This window comes from Haliotis asinina, chromosome 1 (genome assembly GCF_037392515.1).
Source record: "Haliotis asinina isolate JCU_RB_2024 chromosome 1, JCU_Hal_asi_v2, whole genome shotgun sequence".
Lineage (NCBI taxonomy): Eukaryota > Metazoa > Mollusca > Gastropoda > Lepetellida > Haliotidae > Haliotis > Haliotis asinina.
In genome coordinates this window covers 98,536,381-98,557,646 of record NC_090280.1, presented here as the reverse complement: position 1 = coordinate 98,557,646, position 21,266 = coordinate 98,536,381, and positions in this window count along the sequence as shown.

Here is a 21,266-nt window from a genome sequence, read left to right as displayed (position 1 = left end):
GGGAAAGGGGATCATCGTGACAATTATGTTCTTGGGAAATAAACTGTTGCTCACTCGGTACTAGTCCAGATATGTGACCGAGATCTAGACGAGACAATCCAGTGGGTGATGTCATGAACATCGAGATCGATAACTTAAAGAATATGTTTAATTACTTAGTATTAGTTTTATGCATGTGCGTACGCTTATTTGCATTACAAGTATTTTACCAAAATTGTCCCCCGACCATTGTGTTTTAATCTAATAAGCTCTGCTGACTCTTATCTTCTTTTTGTACAGATGTTTTAGAGAAAGCTAAACCAAACATGACTTGACTTTTGAATTGAATAACACATGTACATTATTCGAATGCGCAATCTCACATGTTATATTATGATCACAGTGCACATGAAAACATAGCCAAAGTAGTAATGATAAAGAGAATTAAAGTAGCGTTTATCATATGGTTAGATAGTGTTTAGTATATAGTTAAGGTACTGTGTAGTTAAGGTTGAGTTTAGTATGGAGTTAAGGCAGTGTTTAATATGTAGTTAAGGTTGAGTTTAGTATAGAGTTAAGGCAGTGTTTAGTATGTAGTTAAGGTAGTGTTTAGTATAGAGTTAAGGCAGTGTTTAGTATAGTGTTAAGGGAGTGTTTAGTATAGAGTTAAGGCAGTGTTTAGTATAGAGTTAAGGGAGTGTTTAGTATAGAGTTAAGGTAGTGTTTAGTATGTAGTTAAGGTTGAGTTTAGTATAGAGTTAAGGCAGTGTTTAGTATGTAGTTAAGGCAGTGTTTAGTACATAGTTCGGGTAGTATGTAGCATATAGGTAATCTAGTGTTTAGCATATAGTGGCATAACGTGGTGTCTAGTATATAGTTAAGGCAGTGTTTAGTATAGAGTTAAGGCAGTGGTTAGTATGTAGTTAAGGTTGAGTTTAGTATAGAGTTAAGGCAGTGTTTAGTACATAGTTCGGGTAGTATGTAGCATATAGGTAATCTAGTGTTTAGCATATAGTGGCATAACGTGGTGTTTAGTATAGAGTTAAGGCAGTGTTTAGTATAGTGTTAAGGGAGTGTTTAGTATAGAGTTAAGGCAGTGTTTATTATGTAGTTAAGGCAGTGTTTAGTATAGAGTTAAGGTAGTGTTTAGTATGTAGTTAAGGTTGAGTTTAGTATGTAGTTAAGGTTGAGTTTAGTATAGAGTTAAGGCAGTGTTTAGTACATAGTTCGGGTAGTATGTAGCATATAGGTAATCTAGTGTTTAGCATATAGTGGCATAACGTGGTGTCTAGTATATAGTTAAGGTAGTGTTTAGTATAGAGTTAAGGCAGTGTTTAGTATGTAGTTAAGGCAGTGTTTATTATGTAGTTAAGGCAGTGTTTAGCATGGAGTTAAGGGAGTGTTTAGTATAGAGTTAAGGTAGTGTTTAGTATGTAGTTAAGGTTGAGTTTAGTATGGAGTTAAGGCAGTGTTTAGTACATAGTTCGGGTAGTATGTAGCATATAGGTAATCTAGTGTTTAGCATATAGTGGCATAACGTGGTGTCTAGTATATAGTTAAGGTAGTGTTTAGTATAGAGTTAAGGCAGTGGTTAGTATGTAGTTAAGGCAGTGTTTATTATGTAGTTAAGGCAGTGTTTAGCATGGAGTTAAGGGAGTGTTTAGTATAGAGTTAAGGTAGTGTTTAGTATGTAGTTAAGGTTGAGTTTAGTATAGAGTTAAGGCAGTGTTTAGTACATAGTTCGGGTAGTATGTAGCATATAGGTAATCTAGTGTTTAGCATATAGTGGCATAACGTGGTGTCTAGTATATAGTTAAGGTAGTGTTTAGTATATAGTTAAGGCAGTGTTTAGCATGGAGTTAAGGGAGTGTTTAGTATAGAGTTAAGGTAGTGTTTAGTATGTAGTTAAGGTTGAGTTTAGTATGGAGTTAAGGCAGTGTTTAGTACATAGTTCGGGTAGTATGTAGCATATAGGTAATCTAGTGTTTAGCATATAGTGGCATAACGTGGTGTCTAGTATATAGTTAAGGTAGTGTTTAGTATAGAGTTAAGGCAGTGTTTAGTATGTAGTTAAGGCAGTGTTTATTATGTAGTTAAGGCAGTGTTTAGCATGGAGTTAAGGGAGTGTTTAGTATAGAGTTAAGGTAGTGTTTAGTATGTAGTTAAGGTTGAGTTTAGTATAGAGTTAAGGCAGTGTTTAGTACATAGTTCGGGTAGTATGTAGCATATAGGTAATCTAGTGTTTAGCATATAGTGGCATAACGTGGTGTCTAGTATATAGTTAAGGTAGTGTTTAGTATAGAGTTAAGGCAGTGGTTAGTATGTAGTTAAGGCAGTGTTTATTATGTAGTTAAGGCAGTGTTTAGCATGGAGTTAAGGGAGTGTTTAGTATAGAGTTAAGGTAGTGTTTAGTATGTAGTTAAGGTTGAGTTTAGTATGGAGTTAAGGCAGTGTTTAGTACATAGTTCGGGTAGTATGTAGCATATAGGTAATCTAGTGTTTAGCATATAGTGGCATAACGTGGTGTCTAGTATATAGTTAAGGTAGTGTTTAGTATCTGGCTAATGTAGTGTTTAGTATATAGTTCAGGTAGTGTTTAGTGAGTAGCTAATGTAGCGTTTAGGATATAACTAAGGTAGTGTTAGGTATATGGTTAATGTAGTGTTCAGCAAATATTTAAGGTAGTGTTTAGCATATATGTAAGGTAGTGTTTAGCATATAGCTAAGGTAGTGTTAAATATATCGTTAATGTAGTGTTTAGCATATAACTAAGGTAGTGTTTAGCATATAGTTCAGGTAGTGTTTAGCATATAGCTAAGGTAGTGTTTAGAATATAGCTAAGGTAGTGTTTAGCATATATGTAAGGTAGTGTTTAGCATATAGTTAATGTAGTGTTTACCATATAGCTAAGGTAGTGTTTAGCATATCTTTAAGGGAGTGTTTAGCATATAACTAAGGTAGTGTTTAGCAAATAGGTAAGGTAGTGTTTAGCATATAGTTAATGTAGTGTTTACCATATAGCTAAGGTAGTGTTTAGCATATCTTTAAGGGAGTGTTTAACATATAGTTAAGGTAGCCTTTATCATATAGTTAAGGTAGTGTTAAGTATATAGTTAAAGTAGTGTTTAGCATATAGTTCAGGTAGTGTTTAGCATATAGCTAAGGTAGTGTTTAGAATATAGCTAAGGTAGTGTTTAGCATATATGTAAGGTAGTGTTAAGTATATGGTTAATGTGGTGTTTAGCATATATTTAAGGTAGTGTTTAGCATATAACTAAGGTAGTGTTTAGCATATATTCAAGGCAGTGTTAAGTATATAGTTAATGTAGTGTTTAGCATATAGTTAATGTAGTGTTTACCATATAGCTAAGGTAGTGTTTAGCATATAGTTAATGTAGTGTTTAGCATGTAGTTCAGGTAGTGTTTAGCATATATTTAAGGCAGTGTTAAGTATATAGTTAAAGTAGTGTTTAGCATATGGTTCAGGTAGCGTTTAGAATATAGCTAAGGTAGTGTTAAGTATATAGTTCAGGTAGTGTTTAGTGAGTAGTTAAGGTAGTGTTTAGTGAGTAGTTCAGGTAGCGTTTAGTGAGTAGTTCAGGTAGCGTTTTGGATATACTAAGGTAGTGTTAAGTAAATGGTTAATGTAGTGTTCAGCATATATTTAAGGTAGTGTTTAGTGCATAGTTAAGCTGGCGTTTATCATATAGCTAAGGTAGTGTTTAGCATATAGTTAAGGTAGCGTTTAGCATATATTTAAGGTAGTGTTTAGTGCATAGTTACGTTGGCGTTTAGCATATATTTAAGGTAGTGTTTAGCATATAGGTAAGGTAGTGATTAGCATATATTTAAGGTAGTGTTTAGTGCATAGTTAAGCTGGCGTTTATCATATAGCTAAGGTAGTGTTTAGCATATAGTTATGGTAGCGTTTAGCATATATTTAAGGTAGTGTTTAGTGCATAGTTAAGTTGGCGTTTAGCATATAGTTAAGGTAGTGTTTAGCATATACAATGTGGTTAAGGTAGTGTTTATCATATAGCTAAGGTAGTGTTAAGTATATAGTTAATGTAGTGTTTAGCATATAGCTAAGGTAGTGTTTAGCATACAGTTAAGGTAGTGTTTATCATATAGCTAAGGTAGTGTTAAGTATATAGTTAATGTAGTGTTTAGAATATAACTAAGGTAGTGTTTAGCATATATTTAAGGTAGTGTTTAGTGCATAGTTAATGTAGTGTTTAGCATATAGCTAAGGCAGTGTTTAGCATAGTGTTACGGTAAGCATATTGTTATGGTAAGACAGTGTCATGTAGTTAAGAATTACTAAAGTACAAGAGAGTGGAGTTTCTAACCTGAGTTAATCTAGTCAATGACACAGCCTCAAAGTGATTTACGAATGATTGTCGTCCGTATGTAGACGAAACCCACCGCCTGAGCACCCTTTGATCTGAGTAGAGTCACCATTAAATTCTTCTTGAGAAATATATATACTGTACTTCGTAATAAAGTCTGATGCCGGCCTTGAGGACAACAGTGTTTGTAGATGAATTAGGTTTACGGGTCAGCTTGTACACCTATGTTTGTGGATGTGCTTCATATGGGTTGATAAGAGTGGACAACAAACACAGCGGTCAATGAGATATGCCGGTCCTGGGTTGTGTCAGATGCTCCTTATCAACATGATACGGTTTATGACAGTTGAACGTCCTCGGTTCCTCACCAGAAAATATACACATATCGTGTAACAATTATTTTATTTTAAAAAAATAGTCGGTCATGCAGTCATTTTAACTTTTAAATTAAATCATTATTCACAAAGTTGTAATAAACTGTTGGTAATTCTCCGAGGGGAGGGGTCTTTTGGGGGTTGGTTTGGCGGTTGAGCTTGGCCACATCGTGTTACATGACAGGGCATGTGGAAATCAGGTTCTGCTAGGAGCTACACCAGACATTGCTCCTTAATTCAGGCTAAGCCAGCGACAAGTTAGCTGCAGATTAAAACACTACCACCATCGAACAAACGTTCTGTTTCATGTACACAGTTTCTGTTACTTTCAGGTAAATTAAATTACCTAGTGACATTAACTGATTTGCCTTTGTCATTTCAAAAGATCCAGTGGAGTTTGCCGTTGTGAAGTGGCTGAAACAGGGATATTCATGAACATGTGTCCCTTTTCTCGTCACGGTAAACCTTACTAAAATGACGGCATGAGGAATATTACACGTTACTTAATAACTAAAAAGATATTTTTGCAATGTTTGTGTATTTATCGAAGGATAGCAGTTACAAATTAAATAAAATCGGAATAAATTCACACAAAAACCTAAAGCAACTTTAAGTGACATTTAGAAGTATTATGACGATGAACACATTTCACGGATATAGAACGTCTTTGTTGCAATAGATGCGACGTTTTGGAGTAGATGCTTACACCGTTCTCCAGCTGCACCTGGTCCATAACGCTGTTAGCGTCTACGCCGAAATGTTGCATCTGTTGCAGTGAAGACGTTTCTATCCGTGAAATGAGTTCATCGTCATCCTTAAATAATATGCTTAGAACAATATATCATCCAGTATCGAATTATCGACTTTGTAAACCATGTTTTCACCACTGGCGATAATGTGCATCGATTATATGATAATGTCCACCGATTAATCGATCATGGATGGAGTTTCTTCTATGTAGATGAGTGAGTGAGTGAGTGAGTGAGTGAGTGAGTGAAAGGATCAAGTGTGAAAGATTTTAGACTGTGGCCCCTTTACTGACCCATATGTTCCAGTTATATCAGCGTTCCAGTTGTTTAACCTTTCGTGTATAACAGAGCTGTTACACATTCTTACCTGACAGATTCGGGGACCATTGCGGGGATAGTTGTAGATGTCTGTCCTCTTGGATGCCATTTTGCCGTAACTTTCAGTCTGTTTGCTGTCATATATGAAGCAAAACGTCACGACGCAGATACGTCGGCGCAGCAGATGTCAGCGTAGATTTCCTAAGGGTACAATGTGCGACACCTAAAGGCGGCGTAAAACTGCACGTAGGCTATTCATTCAATCCCAGGAAGTACCAAAGTGAGTTTCCGTACAGATATTCCGAAGCAACAGATGGAATCCCCAAGCTCTCCGGTTCTGAGGGCGGTGGCGTAGCCTTGTGGTTAAAGCGTTCGCTCGTAACGTTGAAGATCAAGGTCTTCAATGTGTGAAGCCCATTCGTGATATTGATGGAATATTGCTAAAACCGGCGTAAACCCCAACTCACTCACTCATTCTCAAGTCTTGAACTTACCGCGTTTCCTTTGTGCCCTTGAGCAACTGCGCATAAATGTATGTTTGTTCTACACGCACACAGATTGTTATATTCACACTGTAGCATGTCACAACTGAGATTACCAGACTTTAACCCTACACTGGCACCGTACTGACACCTCATGTCTCATAGGGCCCAGGTAGGTCCGGGTAGAACAGGCCTTCAGCAACCCATGTTTGCCATAAAAGGCGACTATGCTTGTCGCAATAGGAGACTAACGGGATCGGGTGGTCAGGCTCGCTGACTTGGTTGACACATGTCATCGGTTCCCAATTGTGCAGATCGATGTTCATGTTGTTGATCACTGGATTATCTGGTCCAGACTCGATCATTTACATACCGCCGCCATATAGCTGGAATATTGCTTAGTGCGGCGTAAAACTCAACTCACTCACTCATGTCTCATTGACCTTACTGGGCGGATGGTGTATATTTTTTATTATTACCCTTAAGATAAATTTGACGAATTCTGATTGATTAATAGCCAAAGCATACGAAACCATGTCTTCGAATTTGCAAGGGTGTACGAACCGTACATCCCGTCAAATCTGTCACGTGACACACTACATGGGTTATACGAATAACCTTGACCCGCAATGGAATGTGGCTGCCAAAAGGCTGATGGCTTAAAAGTTCTTAAGTCTATATGTCTATGTGTCTGTATACTACGTGACACTCACTCACTCACTCACTCACTCACCTATTGATTTGGTTTTTGTTTATTTTATTAGGAAACGGAAACGATTGGCAAACAAGCATAAATGGTTTCACCAATGCTGCTCCATAATACGTGTGTAAGTTCACTTATATACACAGTGTTGTAAACGAATAATTATTACAAGTTATGAAAATACGCAAAAGTATCTCCAAGTGATAACAATCTTAAAAATCAACAAGAAACCTTAGTTTTGCTTCGTCAGCTGATGCAAATTAGAAAATAATAGAAACTATACTACAAGTTGTATGAATCAGATCAATGAATTGATGCACTGACTGTTGAATATCTACATTCGTCAGATAGCACATCCCTCAGGGAGAAGCCCTTCACATCAGTGATAGTGATGCCTATTGTACGTGGTTATTACAGTTGTTTTGGGGCCATACATTTGTAAAGCCATTGTTTATTTTCGCTTTTGTTCAAGAATTTCCCTTGATTATTTCTTTTGTAATTGCCGGCATCGATACTTTACCAGTTAATTATGCCTTTTTCGATAAGGGTTCTTTGATCAACGTGTCCTTTTGAGAACCATGGTCTGCCCTTAGGAGTAACAGTGAAAAAGACAAAAAAACAAACCCAACATTTTAATATGTGTCACATGAAATATACGGCAACATACGTCAACAAACAAGACACTTGATGATACATAACACGGCCCAAATGGGCTAGGAGACAGATGCATATGTAACAGATAGTGGTATAATTGTATAATATCACAAATAACGCTGTAAAGTTATACGTAATCACTTAATATTTAAACCGAATGTTCACGCCTCATATACATTTGGGGAGCTAGTTCGCAGACAGCTTTACAAGTTTGTTATTACCAAGAAAGAATGTGGCTTGGTCTAAGTGGGACGGGAGACTGAATAAAGGGTTAACAGCCGAAACATCTATCCACAAATTATACTGAAGAGCAAAAGAAACGCAGGCTTTTTGTCAATTTTCTCAATAAAAAACATAAACATGAACGTTTTTTTTATGAGATTTCGATTTCGAAAATTTGCTGCTGTGTTTAGTTTAGATCGGAATGAAAGAGAGAACGACTGATCAGAAAATGTAGTTTATTCTCGTTGGAGTCATTGTCACAGATATGATGTCGATCACTGGGTTGTCTGGTCCAGACACGATTATACACTGCTTAGCGCGACCTTAACAACAGCAACAACAACAACATCAACCAACAGAACCAACTTTCGTTCTCTACCCGAAGAGTGTTTTATGACGTGTCCACATCCAGGAAAGCCTAAATGCCCCATTCTGTTACTATTAATACAACTTACTGAGATCCGGCTTAGAATTGCCTGTAAGAGGCGACTAAGGGCATCGAGTGGTTAGGCTCCATGGTTTGGTTAACACACGTTTTCGCATCCCAATTGTTTAGATCGATGCTCATGATGTTGATCATTGGATTGTCTGGACCAGACTCGATTGTTGCCGCTGTTACGTGTCATTGCTCCCTCCCTCTGCAAGCAGTCTACGTTCTGCTGTTTATTTTGTTGACAATTACATAGACAGATTTTTTCATACAAATACATACAATCGGTGATTTACAATGTGATTAGATTGTCTGACAAAACATCCACTTGCAAAGTTTGAAATCGATTGGATCATTGGATGAAGAGCTATTTACAAAAAAAACCCAAAACAAACCCGGTCCACATGCATTTCATGCCAAACTATACATTAAGAAGGGTGGAAGCACACCATAGGCAGTTATTTGAAAATATCCCCCGTAGTTCTTGTTTGATTGTAATAGACTATCAATGCCTGGATGGTACAATGACTGATCACAACTAATCCCATTTCTCTGTTTTCTTACCTCGATATTTAATCGTGTCATGTGAAAATATGACGTCTGACGTCTTTGCCATTACTAGAAGAATCTGAAAATTTACTTAGGTAAATAGGTACATACAGTTATAGCATATAAATACTTATACACATATTGCATGTATTTCTTATGCAACGATAAAGTTCGATTCGCATCCTCAAAACAGTGTCGACCCATAAGTTTTCACATGCAATACAGCAATTAGTACTTCCTTGCTGTTACCCGTGTTAGGTGGTATAAACCTACACGTTATTTGTCAGCATTCACTTGATGCTCAGTTAATGAATTTATAACAGGTATGATTAGTGGTAACGCCATTTACCCGACAAAGGCCCCCATTTGGCATTTCTTTTGTCTGGATCGATCAAAGGATTAACAGATAACACGCTGATTGATTAACTGCTTTTATGCGGATTTTTCAAAAGGTCGTATTTATATATGTACATTTACTAATCTATACTGATGGCACTCTGTCTTGTCTGTGTCTGTAAGCAACACCCTTCTTTCAAAGGATTAACCGCCAATAGAATGATTGATTGCTCGTTATTGGCTAACTAGATTACTATTTTAAAAGAATGACGGACATTATGCAATTAGTTACCAGGTGTGCTATCTGGGGTGACCAATGAGACTATACACCAGTGTGAAATACCTTAAACGATACATCACTTTCTTGCACATTAGACTATTAAAAGACACATCAATTGGATGGTATATCACTCGTTTTTGTGGATATTGATGGATACATTCCTCGAACAAAGTAATAGCCTGACATGGCTCCTATAACTGTAATTTTTATTACATTTTATATTTGCATTTTTTTGTTTTTAATAATTTGTCGTAGCATTCAACAGAGTCACTGTATTCGTCGTGAAGTGTAATGATACAGACAACATACACTAGGGTGTGCCTGCGAATTATGATTCACATTGGCAAACTAAAAGTAAATGTCTAGATTTTACATTCCTGTTATATATTCGCTGTAAGTACCAGCAGATCGCTTCTTTTTTATTAAGTTTCAAAATGCATACAAGTATGATTAGAAACTAATTAGGATTATGAGACCAAATATAAAGACGTACACTGACTAGTATCTACATACTGGTGAGTGGACGTTTATAGACCAAGTGAGTATTATCTCTTCGACCCCACCTCGCTTCCATGGAAGAGGTCGATATGTTACAAGCTGTGTCATGAAAAATCATTTTGGCCATGATTCAAATACACATTTAACTACTAGTAGAAAGTACTTTTGATTTTTTTCAAACACACAATAATCTCAATATTTCTAACAGACGTAAGCCCGTGACTTCACGATTTTCACAAATGGCGGCGCCCTGTCTGAGTGAGTGAGTTTCGTTTTACGCCGCACTCCGCAATATTCCAGCTATATGGCGGCGGTCTGTAAATAATCGAGTCTGGACCAGACAATCCAGTGATCAACAACATGAGCATAGTAAAATATATATTTGATTGAAGGGCACAGTATAATATTACCTACGGTATTACTGTCACTTCGACCACAACCTCGCTTCCGAGGTAGAAATCGTTATGTTCATACAAAATCCTTTTGGTCAGCAATAATTTACTACAAGTAATAAGGAATTTTGGTTTTCTGACTTGATGAAAACAACTCTCAATAGCATTTTCTATCCTGGAAGCGAGGTAGGGGGCGAGCCATTCGATTTAGTATATACCACAGGCTTCCACAACGCTTGTTCGCACTCACAAACAAACCCATTTAGCATCAACGTATGGGGTCCGGTGGAAATCTGTGCAAGGTGACACCATCACCCATCCCCTGGAAGCAAATGACGGCAACGCAACAATTCGGCAAAATGACGAGCTTCCTGCACAATTTCTATACAACTAACTCAAAATCTTTCCTCATATGACGTCACTGCAGTGATCTGGTGACAGTGTTACGTAACCTGTCTGAGGTTTCGTTGGCGGGCGAGAGTGAAGCAGACGGCTTTTTGGCAACTTTTAATCGCTCGGCGTGAATTAACCACGAGCTTTTTTATGAATGATTTTGGTGTTCCGCTTAAGACTAACCACAATTCTTTCATCTGAAATGGTTAAAAGAGTTTATTCGTTCTCTACGGATCCGGAACCTGACTCTTCACGTCCTCGTGAAATCGGCTTAGTTACACTTCAAAATAGTCAGGTTATGCCCTTAGTATCCGTGCCCCCATTCTGGTCACAATCGAGGCAGAAGGTCAAATGAGGTCAAATGCTGCCTCAAGTGTGCGCTGTCGAAATGTTGATACATTCGGGGTGCTTGGTTCGCGGTAGGTGACACGGTGTAGAACAGCTTTCAGTGGTAAGTTAATTTGAAACCACATTCTTTCCGAATTCCACATTTCCAAATCTGTTCTCTTCTTGAAACTAAGAGGATTAGAAATATATACAAACACACACATCACAAAATATACCCGTCCCTCCTTAGTGAATCACGGTGGAGTTTATAAAACATATGACTGAACGCTTGCGTCCATGGGATGGGTTGTTTGTGTCGGATAAATTCATTCAGTCAGTTCATGTCGGACGTATCTCGTATTTAAGATCAATTTGCTAACATCGATTTTTGTATTAGATTTTTAAAACGGTGGACAGAGATTTGGATGAATATCACCTGTGGTTGTGATGCAAAGACCCCTTACAGCCATTCTGTAACAGCTTACACCTGATAGGTAAAGTCCTAAATTAGGCTTGGTTAGTTTTGCTTGACGCTAATGAGTACTGGTTACTAGTATCTCTCGTCTACAGTACATCGATGGCAGGCGGCTTTATCCGGGAGACAAGCCCTTCGGGGATACGCGCCAACCACAGAGCACAGAGACAATCTCTGACTTCTATATCTTATGTTTGTGGACTGAAAACAAGATTGATTGTCTCAGAATTTTCTAAATTTATAGGTGAGTACAATATTCTGATCGATGAAACCTAGCTTTGACTCCATTAAATATCACATATACTCTAGGGGGTCAAAATGCATAAATCACTCATTGACATCGTTATAAATGAAAACCCGTCATTAAAACTGCTCATTTCGATCTTTAATTACCTTGAATCGACCTTTTTGACAACAGTGCACAATTCTCACGAATCAGAGAGGGTGTATCCGTGACGTAATTATTGTAGGTATAGATATGAGGGTCTATGCAGAATTCATCTACATTTCGGGGGTTAAACTATTTCGTTTACAGGTTTGTACAAACCTGAAATCGCGAAAGCTGTTGTGAAAAATGAAATCTATATGTTCTCACACTCTACTATCATTAAGTTTTGTCTCCTGCTTTGCCTAGTTTCCGAGTTACAACCCTTGTTTTCATAGACGATTCTGTCAAAATCACTTGGTGTCGCTAGGTTGTAACCCGTGTTAGGTGGTATAAACCTACACGTTATTTGTTATCATTCACTTGATGCTCAGGTAATCAATTTATAACAGGTATAATTAGTGGTAACGCCACTTAGATTACCATTAGATATATTCTACAACAGAATCTCTGTTGAACAAACGATCGCGTGGTACACTCGTCCTAGTTAGAACCGATATTAGCAAATACTTTAAACTGGTTGAACTTAAATCAGATTTTGGGCTTAAATTTGAAACTCAAGTGACTGTCCTCACTTTAAACGTCCAAATATCTCAAACGACTGTGTTTATATTGAAGTTACCTATATATCCCCGAGGGGAAACATTTCCGGGGTTGACATCTGATATGTGAACGTTATTCTTAATCGGGGATATGAATGCCCGTTCGGAAAGATCTGGACGATTATGTATCATGTGACTATATTGTAAATGAGGAAAACTCATTTACAAAACTCCTTTGATTTTTTTGGGTAAAAATTACAATTGTATATTCTTAATGGTCGGATAGAGGAAGAAGTGGAGTTACATGTGAAGGTATAAACGTGGTTCATTACGTCATAGCAAGCGCATGTTTTTGTCAGACTGTCGCTGGTTTTAAAGTCCACGAGTTTGAACCATTGTTTTCTGACATTCACTCACCAGTTTCTGTATCGTTTTATATAAAGCCTTTTGTTGTAAATAAAAATACCACTTCCATTGTACATAGTGAAACCCCTGAGGTCAGGAGATGGAACAAAGCTTTGGAACAACCCATTGTGAATGTTCTTAATGAGGGTTCTGATGCCCCAATCCATGTAATCACTCATGTTAATGATGTCATAGGCAATGTGTTTGTCTCTACAGCGGGTAACATTTTTGGCTTTATGTGTAAAAAACAATCACGCTGACATTCCCTAAAAAGCGTAAAATCAACCCTGGTTTAGCAAACAATGTAAAATTTCACGGGGGAAATACTTTGAAGCAAAATGGATAAACCAATATTGTATAGCATCCCAGAATAAATCTCGACTGCAAAATGCCAGTTAACATTACAAAAACAAGTCTTGTAAAGTTTTCTAATAAACATACTAAATGATTTCAGGATAAACTATCACAACTCGGAAAATGATTAACGTTCATTTGGGAAAATACTGAAAACAATTAAAGACGAAACGGGCTCAGAAAAATTCTCCACAAATTCATTCTTTTGGGGCTTTTTTTTCACTTTTTAAAATCGCAAAATGAAGGGCCACTATTAGATTATAATTATGATGATAACCCTCCCCATGTCAACACTGGGAATAGCACTATACGTTACTCTGAAACTCTGAAAAATCTAAAAGATAATACAGAAAAAGAAACGCGAAATACTTCGAGTGTGACGTAAATCCACAGTGTCGAATAGGTTTCTGAAATGTAATTGATTTACCACAAACGCAGCACACGTGACGTCACACATCACGAAAATGGGACCTTACTGGTTTTCATTTTGCTCGTGCAGGGACAGGTCGTGAAGTTGTAATTGCATTCTTGGCATGATGTTCTTGCTCTTACGATGCTACTTAAGGAATAGATACTGCTTAACGTCTGAGTTCGCATTTTCATGCAACAGTGAGCGTGCCTCATTTAAGTGCCAGCGAACGTGAGCAGTAGGGAATATTGAGGCAGGTTGGAGCATCCAACGCGTCGCCAGGCGTTATGGAGCATATCAGTCCACCATCTACAGACTGCTAGACCGTTATCAGCAGACAAACACCGTCACTGATAAACCTCGTACAGGACGTCCACGTGTAACTTCATATCGGCAAGCCGCTACACTGTGACCTGTCATTTGCGAAACCGTTCTTACCAGTAACCGCGTTAGCCCCTAACATCATAGGAAAACACAACAGACCCATCAGCGACATTACTGTACGTCGCAGTCTTGCTCAGGCTGATGTATGTTGAAGTTGGTTCACGTTTGACGTCACGACATAGACTGGCGCCATGGACAGTAGCAGAATATCGTCTTATCTGATGAAGGTCGCCTTTTTTATCGATGGAAGAGTGAAAATATGGCGTCGTCAAGGTGAAAGATCCTCAGAACCATGACTTTTTGTGTTTTGGTGAGAGATCGTTATGGAGGGCCTTCCCTTGTCTTTTGGGGTGCCATAAGCTGGGTACGTCATGTTGAACATGTGATCTTTCAGAACAATGGGCAAGATCGTGGGGGGGGGGGGGGGGGTTACTGAGCAGTGCAACATCCTCGAAGTGCTGACACCAGAAATTCGTCTATGATTTGCTCACAGACATCATCGTGTTTTTCCGCAAGATAACGCGAGAGCGCACACAGCAAGACTGACAAAGACATTCCCCCAGAACAGCAACATCCAGACCATGGACTGGCCAGCTTTAAGCCCGGATTTGAATCCCATGGAACACGTCTGGGATGAGATGGGAAGACAAATTCACCAACAGCGAGTACGTCCAGTTAACTTGCAACATTCCCGAAAGTTTCATTTCACGCTTTCCAACAGCATGGGGAGATGTGCAGCTGTTGCTGATGCCAATGGAGGTCACACCCTTTATTGACGTTAACGTTTGTTTTCCTTTTGAGGACAATGCCTGTGGCTTACATATTGATTTATTGGATTTTCATGTCATGTAGAGAATAAACACACTACATGCATTGTTTCGAGTTATCGTTTGCTCTTGTTAGTAGGAAAAAAGTGCCATGTTTTCACTCACTGTCAATATCATCATTTCACACTATTCACGTTTCTTTTGGAGGTGAGTATTAGTTGTGAATAAATATGTCTCTTGATATTCACGTTAAGCCTTTTAACATTCTACTCATCAAACCAGTTAATAAAAATGAAGACGATCCTCAAAAAGCACTTCAGACTATAGACAAATAACACTACACTATTTTGAAAAAAAAAGAAATCACATCTGTTTCAATCAGCCGATTAATTAAATTCATTGAATCAAACGAAATTTGATATATGTTAATATGTTAATTATAACATATTAAAAAATATATATACAATCGCAAAAGTCTGGAATGTTATTTTTAGAAATTATTGTCCAAACAGAGATTCGAAACCCTGTGTATTTGGGTCAGAGAGATGTGTTACACCTGGCTGAGACAGACGTGCTGCACTAGGGTCAAGGTGATGTGCTGCACTGGGGTTAGAAACATGTGCTACAAATGGCTTAAACAGACATGCTGCACTGGAGTCAAGGAGATGTGCTGCACCGAGGTTAGAGGAAGTAAAGACTCGTGTATTGTCACATTTACCACATTTATTCCATAGCAACAATAGACCATTCTTAATAAGGCCTCATGAATATTCACATCTGTACCCAAACGAGGGTAAATTGGGCCAGGACACATTCGCATAATGGCGACAAATCTCTATCTATACTTCCTGTTTTTAAGGTGCCTTTGAACGGCACATTACGAAATTGTCCAATAGTCCAGGAAAATCGCGGAGGAATGGGAAAGGGCTTCAAATATTTTCTGAAGCATATCTAAGGATTGAAGGGAGAGTAACTGCTGTTCTTCACAACACATCACGATGAGTCATACGACCTCGATATCTACGTTAATGTTTACGATGTTGCGTGGCTGTGATGAAGGGAAACTACTCTAAAGTGACGATAGTGGAAATATCACCAAGGGAACTCATTCTCGTTTACTTTAACAACATATTAACAAAGCAACAGACTCAACGTATTACGTTGTCTGGACTCAAACAATCCACTTCCGCATGGGAGTGGCGTTGTTATTTCTTGAGCTGGGTAATCGAGATTATAATTGGTGTTATCAGGGATAATCTACAACAGGGATAGGTCACTCGCTTGCTTTCTTTACCATTAACGTGTATCTCGTCACGCTCCAACGCACACAGTGACTTGGCTCGTTCCCAGTGCAACTTCAGCTGTGTTTAACAGAACTTCAGCCATTATATTGTATCGGTCGGAATTTTACAGTGAATGAATGAATTATAGTAAGAATTAAGGGCAAGAATTATGTGAATGAATGAAAGAAACAAAAAAGAAAGAAGTACATATGTGAATGAATGAAAGAATAAATCCCTCCCAAAACATGTTAAAGTATCGCGAGAACACATGTGTTAACTCGAGCCGTCCTTTTTCAAAAAACCTACTTTGAGACATTTGTGTTTACATTAATAATTAATTCAGATATCTTATTGCATGTGTGGAATGGAATGGACATCAACAAAATGTTAACTGACACTGTCACTCTGCCCTCAAAAACAGAAAGTTTAAAACTGTCACAAAGCGTCCTAAACACCTTCCCAGTTTTCTAGAAAGATAAGATCAAGAAGAAAAAAAGAAGTTATGGAACTATAACTCTCAAGCATCACAAGCTTCAATGGCCAATCAGATCAGATCTGCGATATGACATACTTTTCACACACCTCATTTACACCTTAACAATTTTGTAAGTCATAAAACTATTACTATTACTTGCAAATACCTTTCAACTAAAGGCATGTATCCCTTCTAAAAATTAAACGAATGTGTGAAAGAAGCTCTTGTCGACTTAATTTAGTTTATCTTCGCGGCGAATCGAGAATAGAAGCCAGTGATCTGTAACATACTGACTTGAAACTTTACCGCAAATCTAATGTCCTACCACGGACATTAATACCATTTATTTGACTTAAACTGAAGTGACAAAATAGTTAACTTATCTTCTACATGTAGGATTTCAGTTGTTACAACACTCAGCGAATTTAATCAGCTATTGAATATAAACCGGGCTCAATCTTAAATACTACGCTGCCGCCATGTTGGCTACACTGATTACGTAACGACCCGAAGCAATAGTTCCGAGGCCTTTCGGGGAGTTTCTTCTCGCTCTAGTCTCCCTGCCACTGATGATGTCAATGTGCGCATATCATAACTCAAATGACTGCATGCATGTTACAATAACATGGGGAAACGAATCGCCACATCATCATTAAGAAATATTTATCTCAGTCAACATGAGTGGGACACAAAGGGCAAGACAAAACTGGATGATAAGTTCTTTCTTGACTGAATTGGAGGTGAAAAATTATTGAACCTGAATGAACTTATGGTACCTGCATGAGGAATATTTGAAACAACTGTCAGACTTGATTTATTGTAGATCTGGTGTATTTATACTGTACCACTGTAACTGAAAGCCGTTCTAAGGAGGACATATTATCATATTAACATATCAGTATTCACACTACAGCAAACAAGTAACCCAAATGCATAAGGAACACCTGGAGTGGCGTTAATTAAAAATTATTTTGGAATGGTGTCTTAAAGGTCTAATAACAACAGACACATTCACAAGTCTTCAAACTGTAATTCTGATGAATTAACAATACAGTCTTCACAAGATGCAAATTGGAAGTAGTAAAAATATTGCGTAGTAGTTATATTGATAGATTTTAGATACATTAGTCTGGTGAATGGCAACAATGGCTGGATCAATTCATGGTTTATCATAGGTTTTCTCCCCTCACCCATTATCATAATCTCTGATTTTTTCAAATTCACAACCAACACTCTTCAAACAGGATGAAATAAATTCTTTTTCATCAATTATTGATTAAACAACAGCAAATTGTCAAAGACGTTTCTGTTATGCAGCTAAATCCGTCAGTATGTAATCTTTTTTGATCAGTCATTTACACAACAGAAACAAATTCATTTACATACATTACATTCAGTTGTTGTGCTGACTGGGCAAGGTATTTCACAAAACTCGGGAGAACCTGGCAGAAATTCAACAAATGAAACAGTACCAGCTAACAGTGCCAGTGTTTGAAATGATGGAATACAGTAAAATGTTCAATCATTTTTATCATCATACATTAATTTACATGCTCCAAACTTTCCAAGTTCAAGTTTTATGTTCAGTTCTTCTGTTTGGTCATCCATTTCCTTGAGCTGCCTCCCCTGTTTATGTAACTTTTGATGGAGTTACTCCATGTAGGACTGGGGGTCAGTGGCTGCTGTATCACTCTCTGCTTCACTGTTACGTAAGCAATGTAATGCATCACTTTTATTTCTCTGACCACACAAACAACAATAAATATATCTCTGGAATTACAAAGACATATCAAGGAATATTGGCTATCATCAGTTCATAGCTTACACAGTATGGGCAATCAGTATTCTTATATGTAAACATAGCATATAGGTCCCTCATGTATTGGTCAGTATGCTGAAAGTACATATTTAAGGATTTTTTAACAGCATGTGTGTGCGTATGTCCTGGATATACTTGAAATGTTACTTTGATTATCACTGATACAGAATGGTTGCAAACACAACTCTTTGCCTTCATGACAAGAGTATCTGCATATGCCCACATGTTTTAAAAAATAATATAATGGACCGTTCATAATTTATTTCAGGTGGGATGGTGTGTATCTTGCGACCTCGTTGTATCGCGGTACTTGATATATCCGTAATTGGAAATGAAATTCTGAAGTTATGAGGTCCATTTTATTGTTAAAATCCTATTAACATGACATTTAATCAACGCATCTGTGAAAAAAAATATTTTAACTTTGATAGTGTTTCAGTTTCTCATTAATACCGATAGACTTTAAAATAGTCTCTGAAATGAAGATATTTTATAGAAAAAAGATTCATAGTAAAAAATATTATATGTTTTACATACATATCAGGCAAGAAAGCGGACATTTCCCTCTTGAGTGGCCCTTACTCAATTTCTCTCATAACACAGTCTACACAAAGTAGAGACGCGTGATCAACATACGGGCGGTAGGTCACCCAGGTCACCCAGGACAGGCGGACCCTCCGCCTAGGTTGACCCTTTGTTAGGCGTTCTTCTGTCGTTCCCCTCCGCCCCCTGTGCGGAGTAGAGGAGGATAGGCGAACCCCTCCGTCTGATCGGACCCTTCGCCTGTGACGTGTCTCTCCTCCTCGGAGCTTAAACGGACGTCACCCCTTAGTAGCGAACCCTTTTGTCCGTTCCACCATGGTATTCGCCTCCTTCTGTACTCAGTGCGGCACTCGGAAGTCGGCTAAGTGGGACCCTCACACCTTGTGTAGGCTTTGCAAGAGCCCCTGCACCCCGGATAACACTTGCGCAGAGTGTGAGGTTCTATCTGAGCGGGACTTCCGTCAGTGCCTGGTGATACTTAAGAAGAGTGAAAGGGAGTGTCACCGGAAAAAGGTGGCGCCTTCCACAGGTTCGCTCGTATCTTCCTCCCACCTCCGTCCTCCTCCCCTCTCCGCCTCAGAGGAGTTAGCTATTCATGAGGAGGCAGAGGAGTTCGACTCTCAGTCAAAACTGGAGTCGGACCCCATTAGGAATATGCCAGAGGAGAGCGTTACTTGCTCCCGTTCCCTCTCTCCCCCTCGGCCTGTCCTGAGGGAGGACGTGGTCGTATCACCTGAGGTGAGGAAGAAGAGGAGGAAGGAAAAAAAAGCAAAGAAGTCTCATGACAGGGAGCAGGTTCGTTCGGAGAGAGACTTCTCCTTTCAGTTAAAGGGCTAGAGGAGTCCATACTTAACCAACGGCTTGGTCCGCCCAAGCCATCAGGCTCCTCTGAACCCTCCTCTCCGCTCCGTCCCTTTGTCTCGGTGGTAGCTTCCGGCCGGAGGCGGACGCCTGTTCACTCTCCTTCTCCCATGTCCTCCCCTCCTCGGGAGTTCATTGACAAATCCTTCCGGAGGAGGTGGGGGATGATAGCGTCCCTATCCTTCCGGAACCTAATCCTCTGGTCTCTGACTCTGCTTCTTGGCTGGAGGCTATTGCCGAATACACTGGCGTGGTGTTGGCGGAAGCAGATGACCAACCTTCCGCGCGTCTAGGGCGAGAGGAGAGTCTTCATGCTCTGAAGACTCGGTTCTCTCACGTCGGAAGGTCCTCCCTCCGCACCGCTTCCTCGAAGCAGCTGCTAAGGGATTGATGGAGGCTGTTGCCTCCGCCGGACCATGTCGCCTTACCCCTCAGCTCCTCCTCTCGGACAAAGAGGATTAGGCTTCCAGTGGCAAACACGCCCATTCTGCTAGATCCTCCCTCCTTGGACGCAGACATCTCTCGAGTGGCATCTGCAGGCGTACCCCACAAGGTGTCAGACAATCACCTTATCCATTTGGACAAGGACAAGATCCATCGTGGGGCTAAGCAACTATGTTGCTCACGCCTGCTAGCTATGGCCACTTTCGCCAAGGAGGCAGGGGTGGACCAGGGCGAAGAGCTACATTTGGAGCTGTAGCCGGCGGAGGCACAAGGGACTCCCTCCATCATGCCTCAGTGTACGCAGACACTTTATTCACGGTGGAGATCCCAGAAGCCCTCCGCACTCGCCATGAGATCCAGCAGCAGGATCTAACCAATCGGATCATGACATGTGGCAGACCCTCCGCAGGCTTCACCCCCCCCACAAGCATCAGGGAGGTCCTCCAGCGGATCAGTCCACTCCTAGGAAGCGTACGGGGAAGATGGACTTTCAGTTACGAGGTCGTGGACGAGGACCCACGAGCCAGTCTAACCAGCCCAGCCAGGCTAACCAAGGGTTCCAAACCCCCAGAAGGGCACTCCCTGGAAGCGGACCAAGGGTAAGTGGGCACCCAAGAACAACTGGATTCAGACTGGATTCAGAAGCCTTCAAGGCCTTCGTACCCAAGGAGCGGATGACAAGGCTAGCACCCCTAATGACTCATGCACTATCAGAGCCCCTGTTCCTCAGGCAGTGGCAGCCGATACTGGGCCCAGGACCTGACCGTCAGGGGGAGGCCGATGCTCCGACCCCTTCAGGTGTTCCTCAACAAGCACATCAGGGAGGCCCACTGTCTTCACCCTATAAGTCTCCCACCTCACCTCAGACACTTCCTCGCCTGGTGGCAGGTGGACGACAACGTACTTAGAGGAGTTCCCTCCTCTGACCAGGACACCTCCCCCGACCAGTCACCTTTTCATCGACGCCTCCACCCTTGTGTGCTGGAGTAGGATGCCATCCGGTTTGCCATCCCCCACTGGTCCGTTCCCCTCAGGCACCAGATCTTACCGGTCCACACGGAGAGCTCAGTTGCAGCCTGGACGAT